The sequence below is a fragment of the Delphinus delphis genome, chromosome 11 (assembly GCF_949987515.2).
Source record: "Delphinus delphis chromosome 11, mDelDel1.2, whole genome shotgun sequence".
NCBI classification, from domain to species: Eukaryota; Metazoa; Chordata; class Mammalia; order Artiodactyla; family Delphinidae; genus Delphinus; species Delphinus delphis.
The window spans coordinates 76,625,279-76,632,998 of record NC_082693.1 but is presented as its reverse complement, the minus strand read 5'-3'; the positions used below and the strand labels follow the sequence as shown (position 1 = coordinate 76,632,998).

Sequence of the window (7,720 nt, the reverse complement as noted above, 5' to 3'; positions counted from 1 at the left end):
AGGGGAAGGGGTATGGAGGCAGCGTCTCCCTGGGAAATTCTGCACAAAGAGCCATTTTATTTGTTTGTTTGTTTTTGTTTTTGTTTTTGTGGTACGCAGGCCTCTCACTGTTGTGGCCTCTCCCGTTGCGGAGCACAGGCTCCGGGCACGCAGGCTCAGCGGCCATGGCTCACGGGCCCAGCCGCTCCGTGGCATGTGGGATCTTCCCGGACTGGGGCACGAACCCGTGTCCCCTGCATCGGCAGGCGGACTCTCAACCACTGCGCCACCAGGGAAGCCCCAAAGAGCCATTTTAAGTTGGTAGGTAGGGCTCCGAGCTCTTGGAAGAGCCAAATCTTACAGCCAACCCAGGCCCTTACTGTAGCCTGAAACATGCCTCTCCCACCCCACAAATCCACCTTTCTGCTTTGTGTGCTGTGATAATTAATTATGCATTCATCTGTTGGGTTGTACTCTTCAAAGATAGGATACTCCTTAGATAAAATGAACCACTGAAAGGAATGTTGGGAGGTTCTTGTTTTTCAGTGTGTGTTGAGTGCCTCATATATGCCAGGCATTCTAAGTACTTTTCATGTCCTTAACTCATTTAAGTAGCACCACAGCCCTGTAGGTGTGTGTTACTATCCCCATTTAACAGACGGGGAAACTCAATCTCAGAGAGGTTGAATGACTTGTCCAAACCAAGACTCATATCGGGAAGTCTGGTTTTGGAAGGCAGTGGTTTTGTTTCTGCCTCAGACAGGAATCTAGTTAAATCATTCTGAGAAGATGGAGATCATTTTTTTAAAAAGTCATCTAGGTACACAGCTCTAATTAAACGAAGAAACAAAAAGCTCATCTTTACTAGTGTGGCTCTTATGTGATGATTTGTCTTTGGATATGACCCAGAGACTTGGGTCATTTTTGGCTCCTAGGTCTCTGGCCCGGGTGACTGGGTGATGGTGGTGAGGAGTGACCAGGGACTTAAGGAATTAACTTGCATGGTTTTTACCTCTAGGTCAGGAGTCTGACATGAATACAATGTGATATAATATAGTTCCAAATCAGAGGGGCCTGGAATGACTCAAGATAAGAATAGTAACCCCGTTCCTGCCTCTGCCCAAAACCCCCGAGCTTCAGTGACCCACCTCCTTCTCCATCTATGATTACCTATCAGAATGTAAACTTAGGTTTTTGTCTGTAATGTTTATTCCTGTTTCCCCAGTACTTGGCACATTAAAGGTACTCAGTATTTGTTGAACAGATGACTAAATGAATGAATAAATCTCATATGGCTAACCATTTTAGCTTTCTCGGTAGCAACATGGGAGTTTATATCCTGTTATATATCCTGTGGCTACAGCAATGATGGAAAGACACAGACACACTAATTCTGGTTTAGAAGAAAGCTTTAGGAGCTAACTGCATTATTACTCTGTCGACTGAAATAAAAATGCACAGTGTGAAAGCTGTGAGTTTCAGTTTTATCTGGGGACTTTCTGAGAACTATAGCCCGGGAGACAACCTCTCAGATAGCTCTCAGGAACCACTGCGAAGAGGTGGGGAGGTTAGTATGTGATTTTGGCGAAGGGGGTACGTGCAACCAAGCACACATCCTGGTAGGAGCTTGCCGATGGTCAGGAGGAACAGACATCTTAGTTTATGGTTGTAGTGCTTTTCCAAGTATGGGAAGATGAAAGAATCCAGGTTTATAAAAAGTTTCTCCTGAAAATATCTATTTGAAGGCCTGTTCTGCCAGTTTTCCCAGAGCACAGAGCGCCTCTTTCCTGATCTCCTCCCTGAACTCCTTTCAGGCTGTGTTAAAGGTCAGCTGCTGCAGTGACCTAATCCTTGTAGAGCTGTATGGCATTCTTTAGTTGGCAACTCTGATGGAAGACTTTAAAAAAAAAAGAAATACCAAAATATTGATTAGGTTTTACACTTGTTCTAAATCTTAGATAAGAATTATCTGCATCTGATAGGAAATGGATTGATTTGACTGTGGAATAAGGTAAAGAATATTAAATTTTATTTATTGCTACAGCTGTAGACCTTGCTAGAACCTCAGTTATGCCTCTCAGGACTTTTTTAGATGATTGTATGATTATAAGAAGAGCTAATATTTAGTAGACTTTACCTGTGTTCCAGGGTTGGTTCTAAGTGCTTTACATGTATCCACATTTATTCCTCACAATAGCCTCATGAAGTAGGTACTATTATTATTCCCATTTTACAGATAAAGAAACTGAGGTATTGAACGATTGCCCAAAATTACACAGGCAGTAAATGATAGATCCAAATTAAAACCTGGGTAGGTTTGCACAAATCTGTTTCTTTATTCTTGTACTCTAGTGTCTTTGATATTCAGAGTACTTTGAAAAATCTTGTTAAGCAAAGGAGAGCCTATTTCTTTGAGGAAAAAGAAAAAAAATATTTTCTGCCACTCTTCTCCTCTCATATTATTCCCTCTGTCTGAAATGCACCCCTCTATAGTCTGGCTCTTCTAGAAAATATCTAAATATCTAGAAAATACTAAAAATTTTTTCAGGGACTTCCCTGGTGGTCCAGTGGGTAAGACTCTGCGCTCACAATGCAGGGGGCCCAGGTTCAATCCCTGGTCAGGGAACTACAATAGATTCCCACATGCCACAACTAAGAGTTCACATGCCGCAACTAAAGATCCCACATGCTGCAATGAAGATCCCGCATGCTGCAATGAAGATCCCGCGTGCCGCAACTAAGACCCGGCACAACCAAATAAATAAATAAATATTTTAAAAGATTTTTTTTCAACTCAATCAGGATAAAGCTGGTATGGTTTGAGGTGATTTCAACCTTTTTTCTTATTTGATTTAATAATTTTTCCACAGTGACACCATATTTCTTATAAACTTTATTTTAAAATTAGCATTTGAAATTGAAAGAAAATTTACAAGCAGCCACATAGCACAGGGAGATCAGCTCAGTGCTTTGTGGCCACCTAGAGAGGTGGGATAGGGAGGGTGGGAGGGAGGGAGATGCAAGAGGGAAGAGATATGGGGATATATGTATATGTATAGCTGATTCACTTTGTTTTAAAGCAGAAACTAACACGCCATTGTAAAGCAATTATACTCCAATAAAGATGTTAAAAAATACTAAAAAAAAAAGAAAGAAAACTTACAATAATCTAGTTTGACTAATACCAACCTAGTTTCAGTAGTATACACTTTGCTCCTCTACATCTCTGTTCCTCCCCCTTTACGTTGTTATTGTCACAGATACCCCTTTATACGTGTGTGGCCAATAACATAGATTTGTCTTGTGTACTTGCCTTATAAGTAATATAGGAAAAAAGAGGAGTTATAAATCAAAAGTACAATAATGCTGGTTTTTATATTTACCTGTGTGGTTACCTTTACCAGTGTTCTTTATTTCTTCTTATGGCCTGGAGTTTCTTTTCATTTTAGCCTTTTATCATTTCTCAGGGAAGGCATGTGGGATCTTCCCGGACCGGGGCACAAACCCGTGTCCCCTGCATTGGCAGGTGGACTCTCAACCACTGTGCCACCAGGGAAGCCCAAGTAATGAACTCTTTTATCTTTCATTTATATAGACATAATTTCTCTTTCATTCTTGGAGGATAGTTTTGTCAGACGTAGAATTCTTGGTTGACTATTTTTTCTTTCAGGACTTTAAATATTATTCCACTGTTTTCTGGCCTCCATGATTTCTGATGACAAATCAGCTGTTAATTTATTGACACTCCCTTGTACATGAAGAGTCACTTCTCTATGCTCTTAAATTTTTCTCTATTTCTTTGGGTTTTGACATTTTGCCTATAATGTGTTTCCATGTGGATCTCTTTGACTCTATCTTTCTTGGAGTTTGTTGTGCTTCTTGCATGTATATATTCAGACTTAGGAAACGTTTTGGCTGTTATTTCTTTAGATACACTTTCTGCTCCTTTCTCTTCTTCTGGGATTTCCACAGTGCATATGTTGGTTTGCCTGATGGTGTCCCACAGCTCCCGTAGGCTCTGTTCACTTTTCTTCCCTCTTCCTGCTGCTCAGATTTGATCATTTCAATTTTTCCAGTTTTCAAGTTTGCTGATTCTTTTTTCTGCTTGTTCAAATCTGCTGTTGAATCCCTCTAGTGAATTTTTCATCTCAGTCATTATACTTTTAACCTCCAGAATTGACTTCCTTTTTATAATTTTTATCTTTTTGTTGATATTCTCATTTTGTTCATACCACATTTTTCTTATTTCTTTTAATGATTTGTTCATAGTTTCTTTTAGTTCATTGAATAGATTTTTAAAAATATATAGTAGTATACCATGGTAACTCTGGAAATCTCATTCTCCCGCTCCTCAGGGATTGCTGATTTTTTCGTTGGTGTTGTTGAGGGCTGATGCTCTCCATTTGTGACTTTTCCACACTATTTTTTTGCAAATATGCATTTCTTGTTGTGTCTGCTCACTGAATTATCTTGGAGGTCAGTCAGTGGCCTGACAAAGGTATCTTTAAATGTGTAGCTCCAAAAAGGAGGGATTGGGACTTCCTTGGTGGTCCAGTGGTTAACGCTCTGTGCTTCCACCGCAGGGGGCATGGGTTTGATCCCCAGTCAGGGAAGTTCCACATGCCACGTGGTGTGGCCAAAAAAAAAAAAAAAGAGGGATTTTTTTTTGTGTGTGTGTGTGTCTCTCTTAAAATTTTCCAGTGGATGCCACCAGTAGAAGCTGCTGCCGCTGAGAGGGCTACAACCAAGGCAAGCATCTGTGTCAGTCCCTCAAGCACCACCAGGCCAACCAGAAAGCATAACCCCAAATTTTAGAGGATGAGGTCCCCACTGCCTATCCTGGCACCAGCCTGCCATTCTAGGAATGTGAACTGCTCTCCCCACAGCTGTGACGGACCTGAGGAATGGCTGGTAGCCGGTTTACCCACGGTGCTCACTTATGAAAGCTCAACAGCCTCTCTCTTCGTCAGGCATTGTAAGTGTCCAGTTAGGTTCCAGGCTTCCCACATAGTTGATTCTGATCACTTCTTCCACCTCAGTGTTGCTTGGGTGGAGGGAAGACCCCTAGAGCTTTCTGCTGTGCCATTTTGTATGACATCACTCCTGAAAGCCTTGTGTTAAATGGGGAAAACTTGGTCTTTGTAGCAGAAGGGGCATCTACAAGGAGAAGCACCAGACAGATGCTCCCTTTCTTCCATATCTGTTGGGTACCCAGTGGGGTCCCTGCCCTCAAGGAGCTCGCTGGAGGGGACAAAAGGCAGGTAGAATGGAAAACTTACAATTCCACAGAAATGCTAAAAGTGCTGCAGTAGCAAGAGGGAGCAGATAGGGGGATATATGTATACGTACAGCTGATTCATTTTGTTATAAAGCAGAAACTAACACACCATTTTAAAGCAATTATACTCCAAAAAAGATGTTAAAAAAAAATAAAAGTGCTGCAGTAGAAGAAAGGACAAAATGCCCAGAGGACAGAGGAGGGAGGGCTTAGGGCTGTGGTAAAAATAAGGGAAAGCTTTTTTTTCCAGACATACCACAGCATTTTGTTAGCTGGAGGTCCAGACAGAGGGTAGTAAGTGCAGGCCCCCCACTCTCAGCTTCCTTTATTGCATGTCTTCTTGCTGCCCTCTGCTTCCTCACATCCTGTTCACGCCTGGACCTCACTCCTGTCACACTGTCTCCCTCACTGTCATTGAAACTGCTCTTTTCTGCTTCAGTGTCAGCACTCAGAAGCCTTCCCTCACCAGCCTATTCAAAATGGCACATCTTCCTCTATCCTCTTACTTTGCTTTGTTTTCCTTCATAGCTGGGGCACTCTGTGGCATTATATTTATGAATGGGCGAGTGATATTCATTTATTCAACTGATGCTGATTGAATACTACCACGTGCCAGGCACTGCTCTAGGCTTGGGAGACAAGTGGACAAGACCAAGTCCCTGATTTCATGGGGTCTACGTTCTAGTGTGGAGAGGCAGATGGAAACCAAATAAACAAGTAGGGTCATTTCTGGTAGTGGTAAGTGTACAAGGAAAATAAAGTAAGGCATTGAGATAGAGTGACGGTCGGCTGGGGGAGAACCACTTTCAAATGGGTGGTCAGGGAAGGCCTCTCTGTGAAGGTGATACTTGGACTGAGACTTCAATAATGAGAAAAAGCCAGCTCTTATGGGTTGAATTGTACACCCTAAAAAAATCATATGTTGAAGTTCTACCCCCCAGTACCTCTGAATGTGACTTTATTTGGGAATAAGGTCATTGCAGCTCTGACTAGTTGAGGTGAGATCATAATGGAGTAGAGTGGACCTCTACTCCAATGTGACTGGTATCCTCATAAAAAGCGGAAATTTGAACACAGACAACACACAGGGAGAAGGCCGTTTGAAGGTGAAGGCAGAGATCTACAAGCCAAGGCATACCTGAGATTGCCAGCAAATTACCAGAAGCTAGGAGGGAAGATGAGCAGATTCTCCTCTCTCAGACTTCAGAAAGAACCAACCTTGCTGACATCTTGATCTTGAACTTCTAGCCTTCAGAACTATGAGACAATACATTTCTGTTGTTTAAATCACCCAGTTTGTGATACTTTGTTACAACAGCCCTAGGAAACTCATGTACCAGCCTTGGAAAGTTATGGGTCTGGGAATATAGTGTTTCCAGCAGAGGAAACAGCAAGTGCAAAGGCCCTGAGGTAGGGACTATATTAACCAGCTTGCTCACTGTACTGTAAGTATTTGTTTCCTTATGTGCCCTGCTTCCTTAGACTGTGAGTTCCTTTAGAACAAAGGCAGTGTCTTATTTGTCATTATTCCCCTGTGACTAGCACAGTACCTGACACAGAATGGGTGCTCAGAAGATGCATGTGTAATCTATGAACATATATGTTCCTTTAGCTGTAAATCTACCTTATTGTTTAGGATGTAGCTTATATTTCTTCAGTTCATCCTGATGATGTTAAATGCCTAGTTAAATTTATTCCTTGGGCTTCTTCTGCTGCAAGTTATAGGGACTAATAGCTTAAATAATAAGGTAGAAATTAATTGACTCATGTATACAGGACTTAGAAAAGCAGGAATTAGCACATGCTTCAGGTACAGGTAGATCCAGGGACTCATACATCCTATTCCATACGTCTTTCTATCTAGTCATCTCTCATTTTGGCCCCTGTCCAACGTTGGCCTCTCTGCTCTAAGCACTTTTTTATGCCTCCGTATAGTGAGGTACAAGGGCCCTCACCACTTTGAAGTCATAACCTTGCAGCTGTCAGTCCAAGAGAGGATAAGGACAGTTTCTTCCTAGCTTCAATAGAATAAATCTCAGAGGTGGACTCTGCCTGGTTATTTTGGGTCACATGTGCCCACTTTTGTGGCTGAGGGTAAGGTAGGGGGCAGATTCAACCTGTCCAGAGTCACATAGAGTTGAGGGAGAGGAGCAATTCCCAAAAGAAAAACAACACACACCCATCTCTCTGAAATCAGGAAACGTGCATCAGGGAGAGTGTACCATAGTGGTTATGAGCACAGGCTCTGGAACTGCACTGCCTGGGTTCAAACCCTGGCTCTGACACTTGCCAGCTGTTGGACCTTGGGCACGTTACTCTTTGTGCCTCAGTTTCCCCAGCTGTAAAGGGGAATAATGATGGTGCCCACTCAGAAGGTGTTGTGAGGATGAAGTGGGCAATCCACATAAAGCCCTTGGAACAACGTCTGGCACGTGGTAAGTGCAATCTGTGTAAATGTTACTT

General features: G+C 42.3%; 1 non-coding gene across 1 annotated transcript; it reads left to right on the top strand.

Annotated features, from left to right (window-relative positions):
- The first annotated feature begins 2,532 nt into the window (after positions 1 to 2,532).
- TRNAV-CAC (transfer RNA valine (anticodon CAC)) lies at positions 2,533 to 2,605 on the top strand. The gene has a single exon. It is a non-coding gene; the product is annotated as a tRNA-Val (tRNA).
- Positions 2,606 to 7,720: the final 5,115 nt, after the last annotated feature.